Consider the following 21159-nt stretch of genomic DNA (forward strand, 5'->3'; position numbering starts at 1 on the left):
TTTGTTCACGCCCTTATTCTCCATTTTGTCATCATTCCTCTATCTGTATGCATCCTACTACATGTCCTCTGTTGAATATTCCTTTTTACCTGCTACTTTCATCATAATACAAGAGTTTCAGTTAAAGCAACCCTTTTTTCCTGGAGTCTTCTTACATGAGATCGTGGCTGAGTTAAGCTATCTGATAAATCGGTATGAACGTGAGTACAGGTCAATACGGAAGCGCCCAAAAGAAAGGCCTATCCAGGCACCACTGCATTCTACATATCCATGAGTCAGAATAGTAAAAAGGAATATCCTGCCTTCAGAGACAGTAACTCAAGGTCTGTGCTGAACCTCAGTGGAAAAGGACATTTCCCAGATACACAGTAACCCAGTTCCCAGCCAGACCCCAGCGTGCATAGAAGCACACACTGCAGATAAACAGTGAGAAGTATAACCCTCATCATCCACTCTTCCTGCCTGCAAACAAATCATGTCTGAAGCGAGGTATACAATGTCCCTACCAGACTTACAAACACAGGACAGAGACCCAGATCCCCATCCACCAGCTAGTGAAAGAGGAAAACGTACAGTTAAACCTACATGGAAAGTCATGGAGCAAAAGGTGTCGTATATCGTGATGTGTCTTCACTGTGGGAGAAAGTGCTGAGTCACATAGACACTGTATCAAGGCCTGCTTCTCACGAGTTACCACTTGAGGGAGCCCTAGAACAATTATGCACAGCATACCAAAGGTATATGGAGAAGACTGACCAATACATTATTCTCCTGAAGAAACTGAATCTGCCAGAGACTTTAAAAGAATTGCAAAGTTTCCAGCAGCTTAATTCTGAAAGAGACTACACCGTACGCGACATTAAGACAAGGATAGAGGCTAAAATTGCAAGGACACCAGATGCATCATCTCGCTCATCCAAATCGTCTAAGCACTCAAAACGCTCATCTAGGTCAAGTTCATCAAAATATTCCACTCTCAGCCAGCAGCTTATAAGGGCACGTGCTAAGGCAGAAACGTCTAAGATACAAGCAGCCTTTGCGCAAAGGAGAGCAGAAATGGACGCAGCCACAGCACAAAAGAGAGCAGAAATGGATGCAGCCACAGCACAAAAGAGAGCAGAAATGGATGCGGATGCAGCACGCAAGGAAGCTCTGGAGAAGGAATGTGAGCACGCAACAGCCATGGCGGAGTTAAGGATCCTGGAGCGAGCTATCGGTGGGAGTCAAAGAGACAGCATCAGTTTGTGTGAAGTGGAGGCAGAGGACCCTATTGAACGCACAAGAGACTACGTGCTAAGCCAAAATGGCGAACCGCAGATCATCACTAACACTCCTGATGGCGTTCATGCTTCTCCAGGGCACCAGGATGCCGATCGACTTACGGAACCCTACACTCAAGGTCAGTACAATGCTCCCAAACTTGAACTTCCTTCGTATTCCGGTATGCGCCAAGACCCTGCATCTCATCAAACTCCACAGGCTATTATCTGCACGCAACCCGATATACCGGCAGGTCATTATACTCTCGACAACCGCATAGTGCCAGCTCCGCATGTAGCAGAGACTATACCCACCAAACCGGTTGCTGGACTAAATGCATATGCCACTCCATACTTACCCACGTTTCAAGGCCAAGACGTCTCCACTCCTATGTACAACACCGCTCAGCCCACATTCGTGCATCCTAAGTCAGAAAGAACAGACATGTCCGACTTCGCAAGGTACATGATTCGCCGCGAACTTACTAAAACCGGTCTCACAAGGTTTGACGACCAACCTGAAAATTACAGAGGTTGGAAAAATGCCTTTAGAACCGTAACTAGTGACCTCGGCATCACTGCTGCCGAAGAGCTGGACCTGCTAATCAGATGGCTAGGACCACAATCCACAGAGCGTGTCAAGAGACTCAGGTCTGTACATATCAGTAATCCAATGGCTGGTCTCATGGCTGCATGGGAAAGACTAGAGAAAAACTTTGGCAGTCCAGAAGCCATAGAGGATGCACTGTTCAAGCGACTACAGAGTTTTCCAAAGATATCAAGCAAGGACAGTTCAAAGTTCCTAGAGCTCAGTGACTTGCTGTTAGAGCTCCAGCTGGCCAAGGCAGACACCCACCTACCTGGCCTCAGCTACCTGGACACTGCTCGTGGAGTAAATCCCATTATCTCCAAGCTACCGTACAACGTGCAAGAAAAGTGGACTACACTAGGGTCAAAATACAAGAAAGACCATCAAGTGTCATTTCCTCCATTCTCCTACTTCTGTGAGTTTATAAAAGATGTGGCAGAGCGCAAGAACGACCCAAGCTTTTCCTACCAAGAATCCAGTGGCCCAGCTTCACCTCCTTCTAAATACGTCAGCGCACGCTCGAACGACAGAAACCGCAGGGGTCCAGTGTCAGTGAAGAAGACGGATATTCTTCCCTTACCAACATCAGCCCCAGGCAAGAGTAACAAGGGTGAAAAGATAGAGAACCCAAATCGTGAATGTCCCATCCACAAGAAGCCACATCCCTTAAAAAAGTGCATCGGCTTCAGGAAGAAACCGCTCCAAGAACGCAAGGAGCTTCTAAAGAAGTTCGGGGTATGCTACAGATGTTGTGCTTCTACTGAACACCTTGCTAAAGACTGTAAAGCTACAATTAAGTGCATGGAGTGTGACAGTGAGGACCACGTACAAGCGCTCCACCCATTCCGTCCTGACTCTACACTTACTCCTTCCCCCACCATGAGCCATGGCGGGGAGGACGCAGCTCAAACTGCAAGCCATACCACAATATCTTCTTCATGCACAGAAGTCTGCGGAGAAGACCTCTGGGACAAGTCCTGTGCGAAGATTTGCCTGGTGAACGTGTATCCCAACGGTCACCCAGAGAAAGCCGTGAAGGTGTACGTCCTTCTGGATGATCAGAGCAACCGATCACTTGCAAGGTCAGAACTCTTTGATATGTTTAACTTAAAGGGAAATGCTTACCCTTACACCTTAGGTACCTGCAGCGGTGTTACAGAGGATTCTGGGAGAAGGGCCAGTGGTCTTACAGCGACATCTCTCGAGAACACCGTCGAGATACCGTTACCTACACTGGTCGAGTGCAACCAGATTCCATCCAATCGAGAAGAGAGCCCAACGCCAGAGGCTGCTCTTCATCACCAACATCTCAAGGGGATAGCAAACAAGATACCAGCCCTCAACAACAATGCAGATATCCTGATTCTGCTTGGCAGAGACATTCTCCGGCTGCACAAGGTGCGTCAGCAAATTAACGGACCACACGATGCACCATTTGCCCAACGCTTAGATCTAGGCTGGGTAATTGTAGGCAATGTTTGCATACACAAGATGAAGAGACCTAACAACATCTCCTCTTATAAAACACACATCTTGTCAAATGGTCGCAGCACCCATTTCCAACCATGCCCACATCACTACTGGGTGAAAGAGAAAGTGAGCAACACCAAGTGGCAACAGGAATCCTTCAACAACATGAACACGCACCAGCCCTGGGATGACAACCTCGGGTCATCAGTGTTCGACTCTACAAGTAGCGACAACAAGTTGGCACCCACAAGGGAAGATAAAGAATTTATAAAGGTTATGGATAAAGAATTTGTTCAAGACGACTCCAACAGTTGGGTAGCTCCTTTACCCTTTCGTTTCCCAAGAGTGAGGTTGCCGAACAACCTGCAGCAAGCAACTGCAAGGTTCTCATCCTTAAAGCGTACCCTAAAGAGGAAACCAGAGATGGAGAAGCATTTCATTGACTTTATGCAGAACATCTTTGACAGAAATCATGCTGAACCTGCGCCACCACTGAGGGAGGGAGAAGAATGTTGGTATCTTCCATCCTTTGGTGTCTATCACCCTCGCAAGCCTAACCAGATCAGAGTGGTGTTTGACTCCAGTGCTCAGTTTGAAGGCCTCTCTCTCAATAACCTGCTCCTAACTGGGCCCAACCTGAACAACAGCCTCCTTGGAGTATTGATCCGCTTCAGACAATAACCTGTTGCCATAATGGCCGACATTCAGCAGATGTTTCATTGCTTCATTGTGAAAGAAGACAACAGAAACTATCTTAGGTTCCTATGGCACAAAGACAACAATGTCAACAATCAGGTCATAGACTACCGGATGAAGGTCCATGTCTTCGGCAACAGTCCCTCACCTGCTGTGGCGATCTATGGACTGAGACAGACAGCCCAGGAAGGTGAGAGAGAGTACGGTTCCGATGCTCGGCAATTTGTAGAGAAGAACTTCTACGTGGACGATGGGCTCAAGTCCTTGCCCACAAGCGAAGATGCAATTGACCTACTCTCCAGGACACAGGAAATGCTATCCACATCAAACCTCAGACTCCACAAGATTATCTCTAACAGTCAAGAGGTAATGAACGCGTTTCCATCTGAAGACCATGCCACAAACCTAGGACCTCAACTTGGGTTCTGATGTTCCTCCAACACAGCGCAGCCTTGGTCTACTGTGGGATATCAAACGGGACACCTTCACTTTCCAAGTGTCACCCTATGACAAACCCTTTACCAAACGAGGAGTCCTATCTGTCATAAATAGCATCTATGATCCTCTCGGGTTTGTAGCACCCACCACTATTCAAGGCAAGATACTGTTAAGACAGCTTACGGCCGAGAACACGGATTGGGACACCCCGCTCCCAACTCAGAAACAGCAAAGGTGGGAGGCGTGGAAGAAGTCTCTGAAGTTCTTAGAGCAACTCCAAGTCCCACGTTGTTATTCTCCAAGATCACCTTCGACTGCAATCAGAAGAGAAGTCCATATTTTCTCTGACGCATCTACAGAAGCCATAGCCGCAGTAGCTTATCTGATGACCTTAGGAGCTAACAAGGTACACTGTGGTTTCATCCTGGGTAAAGCCAAATTAACTCCAAAGCCTGCACACTCTGTACCCAGACTCGAGCTTTGTGCTGCGGTATTGGCAGTAGAAATTGCTGAAGTTGTACAAGACGAAATGGACATTACAATTGATTCCTTTACTTTCTACACTGACAGCAGGGTGGTACTTGGGTACATTCACAACCAAACAAAGCAGTTCTATACATATGTGAGCAACAGAGTAGAGCGCATCAGAAGTTTTTCTACCCCTGAGCAGTGGCATCACATCTCCACCGATTTAAACCCAGCCGACCGAGGTACAAGACTCGCAGCTGCTTCTAAGCTTGGTGACAACATGTTGTGACGCCTCCCAGGCTCCTGTACGAAGATTTCTGTGCGAACAACACCAAAAATGCTTATGAGCTGGTGGAACCAGAATCTGACAAGGAGATAAGACAAACTATCTCTGCTCACTATACTTCAATGACATCTAGGCAAGGTTTGAAGTCTCATCGTTTTGAACGCTTTTCAAGCTGGTCCTCCGTTGTACGAACTGTAGCTCGTCTCATTCACATTGCTCGCTGTTTTACAAAGGACAAGCCCTCAGGGTGCCATGGTTGGCACGTGTGTAAGAGTCGTCTTACTGCCGACGACATAGACCATGCTGAACAAGTTATCATCAGGTGTGTGCAGCAAGAAGAATATTCACATGAGATTGGCAGTATTACCAAGGGAGTCAGCGTGTCCAAAAACAGCACTCTACTCGACTTGAATCCAGTAGTCGATCATCTCAAGTTTCTACGAAAGGAGGACATCACATGAACTGAACATGCTCCTGGACGTTGCTCACGGCGGGGAGCATTCCTCTTCATTCTCCAGTTTATTGAACTGTTAACATTCCCATTGGATTCTGGGTTGGTGGAAGAGTTGGCATGTTTGCGGCTTCCCCAATCTGAAGATGGGTTTAATATATTTGGACTTATCTTTCGGTTTGATCTACGGGTCGACAACAACGAGTTTTGGACTTTAAAATCTTTGATGTTTATTATTGCATGCATGTTTTCTTTCTTCTTGTTTTTCAGGTTCGAATGGCTTCGAAGAATTTCGGACATCGTGAAATCCAAGGATTTCAGACGGGGAGTGTCATGTCTCACGACTTGAGAAATCATTTAATGTTTGCATTGCTTGTGTTCGATCCTTTCTTTCTAGGCAGAAGTTTGCCTTTCCCTGTATTTTGTCCCAACTCTCTCACTGTAGTCCTGTGATGTATGTTTGTTCACGCCCTTATTCTCCATTTTGTCATCATTCCTCTATCTGTATGCATCCTACTACATGTCCTCTGTTGAATATTCCTTTTTACCTGCTACTTTCATCATAATACAAGAGTTTCAGTTAAAGCAACCCTTTTTTCCTGGAGTCTTCTTACATGAGATCGTGGCTGAGTTAAGCTATCTGATAAATCGGTATGAACGTGAGTACAGGTCAATACGGAAGCGCCCAAAAGAAAGGCCTATCCAGGCACCACTGCGTTCTACATATCCATGAGTCAGAATAGTCGTTATATAGAGATTATCTTCAGTAACAGCGCGGTCATCTGCTGAGGATCTCCACTATTAGGGGGCGTCATCGAGTTGTAATCAAGGTTACCTGGTTAGGGGCCCACTCAGAAGCTACGCCCCCCCCCCCCCCGGACCAAAACCCTAGCTACGCCTCTGTCTTCAACCCTTGGACATAAGGATTCCGGGTTACCTTCGGGACACTTTCACAGTGTTAAAGACTTTTGAGTTTTTTTACTTGGAAATCTGATTACAATTTTTTTACCTTTGATGTGATTAATTTATACTCATCTATTTCGTATACTCTCGCCATAATTTCCATACAGCATCACATTGATAATTACAGCAATTATACCCACAATCTCAAAAATGTTATTTTTTTGGCCTTGAAATATCTGTTAAAAAACAACTATTTCATGTTTGATCTGGAGTTTTATTTACAGATCCTTGGTGCCCCAATGGGGTTGAAATTTTCACCCACCCTTGCTATTTTATTTATGGTGTGGTGGCAAGAAGCATTCATATTTTCTCATGAAAATCCATTTTTTTCTCACATATTTTGGTATGGCCGTTATGTGGACAACCTTCTCCTTGTATGGAGGGGGACGTCCAACTAGTGCCATCTTTCCTAAATTATCTCGTAATTAATAATGTATATAATCTTAATTTTATCCTTAATCATGCTGCCAATCATGTCAGCTTTATGGATATTTTGATAAGTGGTAGTTCTGCTTCACACAAAGTAGAAACTTCAGTCTATAGGAAGGAGAATGCAGGAAATACCATCCTCCTAGCCTCTAGTTCACACCCACGGTATACTATAAGTGCTATCCCCTATCGCGAATTCACTAGAGCGAGACGCATATGTTGTAGTGATAAAGTCTTTGACAGGCTGCCGTCACACTATCAGTATTTGGTCAGTATTTTACATCAGTATTTGTAAGCCAAAACCAGGAGTGGGTGATAAATCCAGAAGTGGTGCATATGTTTCTATTATACTTTTCCTCTATTTGTTCCACTCCTGGTTTTGGCTTACAAATACTGATGTAAAAACTTACCAAATACTGCTAGTGTGACGGCAGCCTTAGAAGGACACATTATACAAAAGGAATTGATAGAGGCTACAATAGGTCTAATATCAATAGAGCCTTCAAGGATATCAAAAAGAAAACACTTACTAGTTTACTCCACAAGAAGGGTATGTGTCCACGTTCAGGAAACGCTGAGTTTTTGACGCAGCGTTGAGCAGCATGCATAAAAAACGCAGCGTCCAGATGTTACAGCATAGTGGAGGGGATTTCATGAAATCCTGTCTCCACTATGCAGTAAAAGACGCATGCAGCATGCCCGAGAAAACTCACATGCAGCGCGTCTTTTAAGAACGCAGCATGTCCTTACATTGCAGAAAAAAACTCAAGGACAACGCAGGTGACCTGCCAGTGACCTCAGGTGCAGATTTGGTCAGGATTTTACCTGACACTTCCCCCCCGTTAAATCCAGCACTCCCGGGCTGGGAAAAGAAAACATCAATACATTAGCAAAAAGACATACTAAATTTTTGAAATGCTTTAAACAAATTAATTTAACAGTGCTTCCCTTTATGGGAGGTGAGAACACTTGAACGTTGCAAACAATTAAGAACATATTTACATTGTGCGCGCGCGACTTTAAATAACAATTATTAACTAACTATGAATGACTATTACCCATACGGGTATTCTATCTATTAAATGCAAGTGTAAAACAGTATTTTTCCTTTAAATGCGAGTACCCTCTAAGGGCATACTATAAAACTTCAAAGTGAATTATTCTCACTTCTTCTACATATGCAGGACTATCCTGTCTACCCCTCACGGGCCCACTGCATTTTCTTCAGTTTATTCCTATAAAACCTAACATTTACTTTAACTTCAATTTTATTCAAAGTACATAATTAAACATTTTACTCTTGGCTACATACTATCACTATGTAAAAACATTATTACTATCTAAATACTTAAGGCAACATCACTACTCTTTAGTAAGGTGCAACAACTAACATTCCCTTTAAGAGGAAACCAAGTCTTTTCTGAGGTAGTGCAAACAATCAATTTTCAAGTCAGTTATTAACTTATAAAACAGCAAGAACTTTCACGATGTCATCAGGAGCAGTCTCTTCACAGAGCTCTTCTTTGTAAAACCAGTAGGAAGCACCTGTAAGAAGGTGCAAACTATTTACAGCAACAGTTTGTGAATCATTCACCGTCCATATATTCCGCAGTTCTTTTAAAATAAACTTGTGCAAAACTTGAATACAACACGGATCCCTGGTAAACAAAGGGATCCCCTTAAGAGTTAACCCTAGACGGGTTTTAGCAGCAAAACAAAGAACAGTTTTTAAAGAGAACTATTTACATTTTTCAGGGTTTCGAGGTTTATTAGTGCAACTGCATCCAGGGCCTTATACGATATCTGGTAACCTTTGGCCTTGGACGATCCATGTATATGTCCTCGTCTATGTCAACCCCATGGGTCCGTTGTTCATGCATTGTCAGATCATGGGCGGCAATTGCAGTCTGAGTGGCTTGCGTGCGCACTTCAGTTGCTGCCACATCCTTGATAGCCGCAGGGGCAGCAAGATCATTCTGCCTGACGTTAGGCAACACCATTAGCGGGGTCACCGGCTTTACCTCCCGGGTATGCCAACCAGCGGCTGTCCAATAGCGGGTGTAGGTGACTATGTCCCCCCTGACTGGCTCGTAATCGGTACAGTCTGCGCCCGCGGAAGATGGTACTTCCGTTTCGGTGCCAGGGGCCCCTACTGGTGGCTCTATCTCCTGGACGTAGCCCTTCTTATTCTGGCGTGGAGAGACCACGACTACTCCCCATCGTACCGGAAGCGCAGGTGTCGAGTCAGAGTCTGGGTGCTGGACGGCCGCTGGAGTCGGCTTGGTCACCGGGGTGAGGGCAGTCTCCCTACCTGTACTAGAGATGGTTCCCCCGACGCCGTCCCACTCCGCGGTCCCGAAGACTGGGGATGGTGGCGGCACGGCCGGTGTTTCCGCCTGGGCGTCTTTCTGGTGTAGGATTGGCCTCACTTTCCTCGGTGCCGTAAAGCCATTGTGCCACGACAGTCGACGCAGCTGCTCTACCCATAGCTGCACGAAGTCAACTTCCTCTAGCGGCGGCATGCCCGGGCACTCCTCCAATGGCTCGGAACTGCTGTGGGTTGGTTCGTCCTCTTTCAGGTACCCGCTGGCCGCCATCTCTGCTCCGAGATCGTCGATAGCACACACACGCTGCTCCTCCATTTTCTGGGGGTGGAACTCCTGCACCCAGTTCCCGCCATTGCAAATCAGGGGGCGGTCCTCCTTGGCTCCTGGGCACGTCGTCATCCCGTAGCAGTAGTCGGAGGGGGCGGTCGTCACTTTTGGCGCCGCTTTGGTAGTCTCCTCCCATGGCACGCCCTTCTTCTGCACTCGTGGCACTATAATGGCGGCGATATTGGCGGGAATCTTTGCGTTAATGGCGATACACAGTTCAGCAATGAAGCACAGTTCAAATACAGCTTGGGCACAGTTCTTAGGCACACATGACCCGATTCTTCAGGCTTGAGTACATCCTGTTCATGACGCCAAAGTTTGGAGGGCCCCCACGCAAGGGCAATGGGGTACTCGTTACCGGGTCCTTCGGTTCGGGGGATGTCACGGTGGCCTGACCCAGTCCGTGGCCCTTTGAGGGGCGTCCAATTAAAGGTGAAGTTTGTATAATGTTCGTGACGCCACCTGGGGTATTCGGTCAGGGTGACCGACGCTGCTTAGGGGTCCGCTGGGGTGATGTTATGGCAGCTTGATGGTATACCTTCCCACAGGTGAAGTGTATCCCCAGGGCTTCCCAGAGTGTAGATGGTGATGGTGTAAGGCGCGGTGAATAACGAGGACACAAGGTTGCAGTCTCTTTACCTTTTACCGAAGGCTTCAGTGTCCACGGTCCTGGGCGCCAGATCACGGGGTAGGCAGAGTCCGGCCGGTCTGAAGGCGAATCCAGAGTCTCCTTTTCCAGGTGGAATGCAATAGCCTTCCTATGCGCCTAGTAACACAGTAGGTCCTCACTTGCTTAAGCTCTAATGAAGTCCTCACTGTTATTACTCTTCTCTCTCTGTATCTTCAGTAACAGCGCGGTCATCTGCTGAGGTTCTCCACTATTAGGGGGCGTCATCGAGTTGTAATCAAGGTTACCTGGTTAGGGGCCCACTCAGAAGCTACGCCCCCCCCGGACCAGAACCCTAGCTACGCCTCTGTCTTCAACCCTTGGACATAAGGATTCCGGGTTACCTTCGGGACACTTTCACAGTGTTAAAGACTTTTGAGTTTTTTTACTTGGAAATCTGATTACAATTTTTTTACCTTTGATGTGATTAATTTATACTCATCTATTTCGTATACTCTCGCCATAATTTCCATACAGCATCACATTGATAATTACAGCAATTATACCCACAATCTCAAAAATGTTATTTTTTTGGCCTTGAAATATCTGTTAAAAAACAACTATTTCATGTTTGATCTGGAGTTTTATTTACAGATCCTTGGTGCCCCAATGGGGTTGAAATTTTCACCCACCCTTGCTATTTTATTTATGGTGTGGTGGCAAGAAGCATTCATATTTTCTCATGAAAATCCATTTTTTTCTCACATATTTTGGTATGGCCGTTATGTGGACAACCTTCTCCTTGTATGGAGGGGGACGTCCAACTAGTGCCATCTTTCCTAAATTATCTCGTAATTAATAATGTATATAATCTTAATTTTATCCTTAATCATGCTGCCAATCATGTCAGCTTTATGGATATTTTGATAAGTGGTAGTTCTGCTTCACACAAAGTAGAAACTTCAGTCTATAGGAAGGAGAATGCAGGAAATACCATCCTCCTAGCCTCTAGTTCACACCCACGGTATACTATAAGTGCTATCCCCTATCGCGAATTCACTAGAGCGAGACGCATATGTTGTAGTGATAAAGTCTTTGACAGGCTGCCGTCACACTATCAGTATTTGGTCAGTATTTTACATCAGTATTTGTAAGCCAAAACCAGGAGTGGGTGATAAATCCAGAAGTGGTGCATATGTTTCTATTATACTTTTCCTCTATTTGTTCCACTCCTGGTTTTGGCTTACAAATACTGATGTAAAAACTTACCAAATACTGCTAGTGTGACGGCAGCCTTAGAAGGACACATTATACAAAAGGAATTGATAGAGGCTACAATAGGTCTAATATCAATAGAGCCTTCAAGGATATCAAAAAGAAAACACTTACTAGTTTACTCCACAAGAAGGGTATGTGTCCACGTTCAGGAAACGCTGAGTTTTTGACGCAGCGTTGAGCAGCATGCATAAAAAACGCAGCGTCCAGATGTTACAGCATAGTGGAGGGGATTTCATGAAATCCTGTCTCCACTATGCAGTAAAAGACGCATGCGGCATGCCCGAGAAAACTCACATGCAGCGCGTCTTTTAAGAACGCAGCATGTCCTTACATTGCAGAAAAAAACTCAAGGACAACGCAGGTGACCTGCCAGTGACCTCAGGTGCAGATTTGGTCAGGATTTTACCTGACACTTCCCCCCCCCCCCCCGTTAAATCCAGCACTCCCGGGCTGGGAAAAGAAAACATCAATACATTAGCAAAAAGACATACTAAATTTTTGAAATGCTTTAAACAAATTAATTTAACAGTGCTTCCCTTTATGGGAGGTGAGAACACTTGAACGTTGCAAACAATTAAGAACATATTTACATTGTGCGCGCGCGACTTTAAATAACAATTATTAACTAACTAACTATGAATGACTATTACCCATACGGGTATTCTATCTATTAAATGCAAGTGTAAAACAGTATTTTTCCTTTAAATGCGAGTACCCTCTAAGGGCATACTATAAAACTTCAAAGTGAATTATTCTCACTTCTTCTACATATGCAGGACTATCCTGTCTACCCCTCACGGACCCACTGCATTTTCTTCAGTTTATTCCTATAAAACCTAACATTTACTTTAACTTCAATTTTATTCAAAGTACATAATTAAACATTTTACTCTTGGCTACATACTATCACTATGTAAAAACATTATTACTATCTAAATACTTAAGGCAACATCACTACTCTTTAGTAAGGTGCAACAACTAACATTCCCTTTAAGAGGAAACCAAGTCTTTTCTGAGGTAGTGCAAACAATCAATTTTCAAGTCAGTTATTAACTTATAAAACAGCAAGAACTTTCTCCTCCCATGGCACGCCCTTCTTCTGCACTCGTGGCGCTATAATGGCGGCGATATTGGCGGGAATCTTTGCGTTAATGGCGATACACAGTTCAGCAATGAAGCACAGTTCAAATACAGCTTGGGCACAGTTCTTAGGCACACATGACCCGATTCTTCAGGCTTGAGTACATCCTGTTCATGACGCCAAAGTTTGGAGGGCCCCCACGCAAGGGCAATGGGGTACTCGTTACCGGGTCCTTCGGTTCGGGGGATGTCACGGTGGCCTGACCCAGTCCGTGGCCCTTTGAGGGGCGTCCAATTAAAGGTGAAGTTTGTATAATGTTCGTGACGCCACCTGGGGTATTCGGTCAGGGTGACCGACGCTGCTTAGGGGTCCGCTGGGGTGATGTTATGGCAGCTTGATGGTATACCTTCCCACAGGTGAAGTGTATCCCCAGGGCTTCCCAGAGTGTAGATGGTGATGGTGTAAGGCGCGGTGAATAACGAGGACACAAGGTTGCAGTCTCTTTACCTTTTACCGAAGGCTTCAGTGTCCACGGTCCTGGGCGCCAGATCACGGGGTAGGCAGAGTCCGGCCGGTCTGAAGGCAAATCCAGAGTCTCCTTTTCCAGGTGGAATGCAATAGCCTTCCTATGCACACAGTAACACAGTAGGTTCTCACTTGCTTAAGCTCTAATGAAGTCCTCACTGTTATTACTCTTCTCTCTCTGTTCCCCGTGGTCGGATAGAACAAAACCCGTATGACTGATGGCCTGAGGCTTGTTTATAGGGACCCTAGAGACGCCCCGACCCCCACAAGTTGCCACCGTGTCTTCTTAGGTATTTTAGGTCGGGCAGCCAACTTGGAATTGACTGTCCTGCCAGTCTCTGAAGCAATGGCATACAGCACTTTACTCCCTCGGTATTCTGGCTACCGGAACGCGCACCAGAAGGATGCAGCTCCTCTCGTCTACTATCCTCTCTGGTATCCACTTGTTGCTATGCCTTCGTTTCTCACTCACTAGAACACGCTTCCTTTTAATGTCTCTTCCTTTGGATGCTGCCGCATGGGGTGCAGGCGCAGCTCCGTGTACCCTCGTCCTCCTCAGACCAAAGTCTGGATCTGCTGGAGATCACTCCAGACAGCTCGGCCTGGAGACCTTTCTCTCTCAGTTTCCAGCCAGGAACTCCCTAACCAACCCACCAGTTTTACCTAACTGTGAGGAGTGGCCTAATAGATAGAACCCTTTGCTCCCCCTGGTGGCTGGAGTGTGAAGTGTGTGGTGTGTCTGTGATACCTGGACAGGAGATCTTCTTTATTGCCTCCAGACGTAATATCACTCCCCCTGGTGGAGGAATAATACTACTGCAGCAACTAGGACTCTGGGGCGCTGCACATGTTGGATTCTTCACTTGGATACCAAGTATCCAAGGGGTGTGAACTACAAAAATGATCTTTATTATATACAGTGGGTACGGAAAGTATTCAGACCCCTTTACATTTTTCACTCTTTGTTTCATTGTAGCCATTTGGTTAATTCAAAAAAGTTCATTTTTTTCTCATTAATGTACACTCTGCATCCCATCTTGATTGAAAAAAAAAAACAGAAATGTAGAAATTTTTGCATATTTATTAAAAAAGAAAAACTGAAATATCACATGGTTATAAGTATTCAGACCCTTTGTTCAGACACTCATATTTAAGTCACATGCTGTCCATTTCCATGTGATCCTCCTTGAGATGGTTATACTCCTTCATTGTAGTCCATCTGTGTTTAATTAAACTTATAGGACTGGATTTGGAAAGGCACACACCTGTCTATATAACACCTCACAGCTTACAGTGCATGTCAGATCAAATGAGAATCATGAGGTCAAAAGAACTGGCCAAGGAGCTCAGAGACAGAATTGTGGTAAGGCACAGATCTGGCCAAGGTTACTAAAAAATTTCTGCAGTACTCAAGGTTCCTAAGAGCACAGTGGTCTCCATAATCCTTAAATGGAAGAAGTTTGGGACCACCAGAAGTCTTCCTAGACCTGGCCGTCCAGCCAAACTGAGCCATAGTGGGAGAAGACCCTTGGTGGGAGAGGTAAAGAAGAACCCCAAGATCACTGTGGCTGAGCTCAGAGTTGCAGTAGGGAGATGGGAGAAAGTTCCACAAAGTCAACTATCACTGCCGCCCTCTACCAGCCGGGCCTTTATGGCAGAGTGGCCTGACGGAAGCCTCTCCTCAGTGCAAGACATATGAAAGCCCGCATAGAGTTTGCTAAAAAAAACACATGAAGGATTCCCAGACTATGAGAAATAAGATTCTCTGGTCTGATGAGACAAACATAGACCTTTTTGGTGATAATTCTAAGCGGTATGTGCGGAGAAAACCAGGCACTGCTCATCACCCAACAGTGAAACATGGTGGTGGCAACATCATGCTATGGGTGTGTTTTTCAGTTGCAGGGACAGGACAGACTTTTTGCCATTGAAGGAAATATTAATGTGGTCAAGTACAGAGATATCTTGGATGAAAACCTCTTCCAGAGTGCTCTGGACTTCAGACTTGGCCGAATGACCCTAAGTACACAGCTAAAATATCAAAGGAGTGGCTTCAGAATAACTCTGTGACTATTCCTGACTGGCCCAGCCAGAGCCCTGACCTAATCCCAATTGAGCATCTCTGGAGAGACCTGAATACCAACGTTCAACATCCAACCTGACAGAACTGGAGAGGATCTGCAAGGAAAAATTTAACAGGATCCCCAAATCCAGGTGTGCAAAACTTGTTGCATAATTCCCAAGTATACTCATGGCTGTACTAGCTCAAAAGGGTGTTTCTACTCAATACTGAGCAAAGGGTCTGAATACTTATGACCATGTGATATTTCAGTTTTTCTTTTTTAATAAATTTGGAAAAATTTCTACATTTCTATTTTTTTTCAGTCAAGATGGGGTGCAGAGTGTACATTAATGGGAAAAAAATGAACTTTTTTGAATTTACCAGATGGCTGCAAAGAAACAAAGAGTGAAAAATTTAAAAGGGGTCTGAATACTTTCCGAACCCATTGTATATTATACCATCCAGCTAATAATATTGTTAGCAACATGAAATATAATATATATTTAGGCTATTCTACTACTTGCACAATTATAATATACTATAGCATGTCATATGCATTTTCCTTTCTTCTGCATTTGGACAATGTCAAACATGTCTGGTGTCACACGCCATGTCTGCATTAATTAATCAGATCATTTTCCACCCACCTCTTAATTTGCGATTAGTTCCCATTGTGTGTATATGAAACGGGGCCAAGGGGTAGTTGTGGCTAAGGGTGGCAGTACTGGCACACCCTGGCCCTCCGTCTCATAAGCACTCGGTGGTCCACTTACTTGTACATCACGGTCCACCTCGATCTGCTGGAGCTTCTCTCCCTTAAAGGGAACCTATCACCCCGTTTTTTAAAGATTAAATAAAAATAGTGTGAAATAGGGGCAGAGCTGGGCTTTACATTAGTGCTTTTTTGGTGACTTTATTCCCCCGTTAGGCTGCCGAAATACCTTTGTGAAGTGGCCGTTTTGTCCTGTCACTCAAGTTGGTCAGGTCGGATGGGCGTGGTTAAATAGCGGTTCCTCCCCCCTGCTTCTCGGCGTGTCTTTCGTAAACGCGATCTGTGAATGGCACAGATCGCGCTTTTTCTTAGCAGTTGCGCAGTGAATTTGCCTCCGGCGCCTGCGCATTATGTTTTTCCCAACTGTGGGCATAGCATATTTTATATAATTGCGCATGCGCAGGTCGTAACTTTAGCCTTGGTGCCCCGGAAGTGATCATATGGGCATAGTGTTTATCTGGATGCCGGTAATTTTTTCTCAGCCCGAACTGCGAGCGTAAGTTTGGTGCCAAAATCGCTCGCCTGCCTATCGTTCTATCTATCGTTTTTTACCGGCATCCAGATAGTCGGGCTCTTACTTCGGAGGGTGGTTTCTCTTGTGTCTTCACATACTGTTTCAGTAAGACGTGTTCAGGGTCTCGATCTTGAAGCTTGGCCCATTCTTGTTGGGACAGGGGGGACCCCACTACGGCTTCGATTCCACCTACAGCATACTGGCGGCTATCTTCTATTTGTTTAGCTAGCCGGGCAAAGTCCTTGACAAATCGGCGGTAATAGCCCGCTAGCCCCAGGAAAGCCTGGACTTCTTTGATGGTAGTTGGCTGTGGCCACTCTTGGACAGCTGCTATCTTCTCTGGAGAGGGTTGGACACCTTCGGCCGAGATCCGGTGCCCCAGGTAATCGATCTCCTGCTGGAATAGACGGCACTTGCTGGGCTTCAACTTCAGGCCGTGTTTCTTCAAGCGCTGGAACACTTTGCCAAGCTTGTTAAGATGATCCTCGAAGGTGGCAGAGTATACCACGATGTCATCAAGGTATATCAGCGTGAATTCGAAGTTGAAATCTCCCAGACAGCGTTCCATCAGTCCCTGGTGCGTTACTCAAGCCGAATGGCATCCGGTCAAACTCGTACAGGCCCATGGGAAGGATGAAGGCGGTCTTTTCTCTGTCCTTCTCACTCATGGGGACCTGCCAATATCCACTGGCCAAGTCTAGAGACGAAAAATATTTGGCCTTTTTCAGGGCGGTCAGTGACTCTTCGATCCGGGGGAGTGGATAGGAGTCCCGGATCGTGCAAGCGTTCAGCCGACGGTAGTCTACGCAAAATCTCAGGGATCCATCTTTCTTTTTGACTATCACCATGGGTGCAGCCCATGGGCTCTGACTTTCCCGCACCACTCCGGCGTGTAGCATAGATTCTAAGAGGCTCTTCACCTCCTGGTATTGTTGAGGTGGTATTTGTCGGTACCTCTCGCGAATAGGAGCAGCATCGCCCGTGGGAATCTCGTGTTGGATACTAGTGGTGTACCCGAAGTCGGTGTCATGCTTTGCAAAGGAGTCTTGGTGTTCTCGCAGTAGTTTCTCCACTTGAGACACTTCCTGTTTGGTGTACTGGGAAGGGTCCAGTTGCACTTTTTCCAGTAGTTTTCGCCCAATGTCTTCATCATCTGCTTGAGCATTCATGGCTGAGACAGTTACCGTCCGGCCATCTTCTGTAGACGGGGTGAATTGTAAGGGTCCCATGGGGTTCACTTCTGTGGGTAGAGCATATACTCTGGCAAGTTGCGTGCCAGCCTCGAGAGCTACACCTATGTCTGCGGTGTTGTTTAGCCTGACAGGGACTCTTCCATTCCTCACGACGGCTAGGGTGCAGGCGACCAGTGGGTTTAGCTTACCCCCACTTGGAGCCCTCGGCTCGATTAACACTTCAACTCCTTCAAGTTGTCGGTTGGTGTTAAGAGGCAGGGAAATGACTGTCTCTTTTTCAGCGGGCAAAGTAATCCGAGTACAGCGGGGCACTTTAATGGCTGCTAGGGGTAGTTGTTCCTTTGCCATCTGTTGAAGTCCAACGGTCCGGATTACGCGCTGGAACTAGTGTTGAGCATTCCGATACCGCAAGTATCGGGTATCGGCCGATACTTGCGGGTATCGGAATTCCAATACCGAGATCCGATACTTTTGTGGTATCGGGTATCGGTATCGAAACAACATTAATGTAATAATGTGTCAAAGAAAGAATTAAAATAAAAAATATTGCTATACTCACCTCTCCGACGCAGCCTGGACCTCACGGAGGGAACCGGCAGCGTTCTTTGCTTAAAATTCGCGCGTTTACTTCCTTCCGTGAAGTCCCGGCTTGTGATTGGTCGCGTGCCGCCCATGTGGCCGCGACGCGACCAATCACAGCAAGCCGTGACGTAATTTCAGGTCCTTCAGTGATTTTAAAATTACGTTCTGGCTTGTGATTGGTCGCGTCGCGGTCACATGGGCGACGCGACCAATCACAAGCCGTGACGTCATGGGAGGCGGGACACGCGCTCATTTTAAAATGCGCGCGTGTCCTGCCTCCCGTGACGTCACGGCTTGTGATTGGTCGCGTCGCCCATGTGGCCGCGACGCGACCAATCACAGCAAGCCGTGACGTAATTTCAGGTCCTTCAGGATTTTAAAATTACGTTCTGGCTTGTGATTGGTCGCGTCGCGGTCACATGGGCGACGCGACCAATCACAAGCCGTGACGTCATGGGAGGCGGGACACGCGCTCATTTTAAAATGCGCGCGTGTCCTGCCTCCCGTGACGTCACGGCTTGTGATTGGTCGCGTCGCCCATGTGGCCGCGACGCGACCAATCACAGCAAGCCGTGACGTAATTTCAGGTCCTTCAGGATTTTAAAATTACGTTCTGGCTTGTGATTGGTCGCGTCGCGGTCACATGGGCGACGCGACCAATCACAAGCCGTGACGTCATGGGAGGCAGGACACGCGCTCATTTTAAAATGCGCGCGTGTCCTGACTCCCATGACGTCACGGCTTGTGATTGGTCGCGTCGCCCATGTGACCGCGACGCGACCAATCACAAGCCAGAACGTAATTTTAAAATCCTGAAGGACCTGAAATTACGTCACGGCTTGCTGTGATTGGTCGCGTCGCGGCCACATGGGCGACGCGACCAATCACAAGCCGTGACGTCACGGGAGGCAGGACACGCGCGCATTTTAAAATGAGCGCGTGTCCTGCCTCCCATGACGTCACGGCTTGTGATTGGTCGCGTCGCCCATGTGACCGCGACGCGACCAATCACAAGCCAGAACGTAATTTTAAAATCACTGAAGGACCTGAAATTACGTCACGGCTTGCTGTGATTGGTCGCGTCGCGGCCACATGGGCGGCACGCGACCAATCACAAGCCGGGACTTCACGGAAGGAAGTAAACGCGCGAATTTTAAGCAAAGAACGCTGCCGGTTCCCTCCGTGAGGTCCAGGCTGCGTCGGAGAGGTGAGTATAGCAATATTTTTTATTTTAATTCTTTCTTTTACACATTTATATGGATCCCAGGGCCTGAAGGAGAGTTTCCTCTCCTTCAGACCCTGGGAACCATCAGGGATACCGTCCGATACTTGAGTCCCATTGACTTGTATTGGTATCGGGTATCGGTATCGGATTGGATGCGATACTTTGCCGGTATCGGCCGATACTTTCCGATACCAATACTTTCAAGTATCGGACGGTATCGCTCAACACTAGCTGGAACGCCAGACGAGTCGGTTTATGTTTGGTAACTTTCTGCCAGTACTTGGGCCCTTTTCTTGTCAACAGCATAAGATCCAGGTCTTTCAAGATATTCATTCCGATTATTACTGGGGTATCGGAGCCGAAGCCTTCCTTGACAATGACGATTCCTCGTTTCCCTAGGTCTTGTCCACAGGCCTTCGTATCCATCCAGGCGACTCCGGTTACTGGAATGGGTAGGTTATTAGCCGCAATTATCTTAATGGTGGTATCTGGATCACAAGCAGTTCTTGGTTTGAGGTACTTTTCATAAAACTGTTCAGAGATCGTGGTCACTTGCGACCCAGTGTCCATCAATCCTTGTACTGCAACTCCCTCCAGAATGACTTCAAGTGTAGGACTACTCGAGGCAAGAGTACTCCATTGCTGGCTCTGTTTTTCTACACCCCATTCTCTGTCCCCCCCTGCTGCTCGAGCCTCAGCTGCAGGGGTGTCTAGTTTAACGGCGGCCATTGTGGTGAGACATGGCGTGGCGGCTCTGCTCGTGGATGTAGCTGATATTCTGTTCGTCGTGGTAACTGATGGTTTGTTCGTTGAGGACAACGATTCGCCCTATGACGGGGGTCACCACATGACCAACACGGTCCCGCGGGACGGCTAGGTTGCATCCGCTGGTCTCTCAGTACCAGGTCACGAGGAGCTATAGTAGCCAGCTGTTCCCCTTTTGCACAGACTTGTTCAAGGAGTACCTGAAGGGCATTTGCATACTGGGGAATGTCTTCCCATTCAAGCTGTGTCCGTCTAAAGAACAGGTATCGCAGTGTTCCCTGGTACGTAGTAGGTCCATAGGTCTTTTCCAGCACCCGCACCAAATCCTCTAACACACGCTGCCCCCTGACCGTCTCCAGTCTGACTGTCGTCCATGCCTCCCCCTCTAGTGTCAGTACCGCCATTTCTGCCAAGGTCTTAGGGTCAATATTATACATTTCTCCCAGTATCCGCACTTGTTCCGCCCACTCTGGTACGGGGTAGTTTCGCCCGCCAAATTTCCTGACCTGGTTTACAATGGACACCGGCAGCGGTTTCTGACTGTACACTGGGCCTGGGTGGGAATCCTGCTGGGCACAGATCCTGCCGACTACGCCAGATGAAGTGGACGAGGGCAAGGCCGCCCATGCATATCCATGATCTGGCCCAGCAAAACTTCCACACTCAGATTCCATCTTAACAAACGTATCTTTACTGTTAAACATTTTCTTAACACAGCGGAACACAATTGTAGACAATACAAAAAATGCCTATTCACAGAATTAACGTGTAATAACAAACTATCCCTCACTGTCCCTATCCACACGTTACCAGTTCCTTTACTCCAGGAGGTTATCTTCCCACGTCGCAGGC

This window comes from Ranitomeya variabilis, chromosome 1 (assembly GCF_051348905.1).
Source record: "Ranitomeya variabilis isolate aRanVar5 chromosome 1, aRanVar5.hap1, whole genome shotgun sequence".
In the NCBI taxonomy this organism is placed as follows: Eukaryota; Metazoa; Chordata; class Amphibia; order Anura; family Dendrobatidae; genus Ranitomeya; species Ranitomeya variabilis.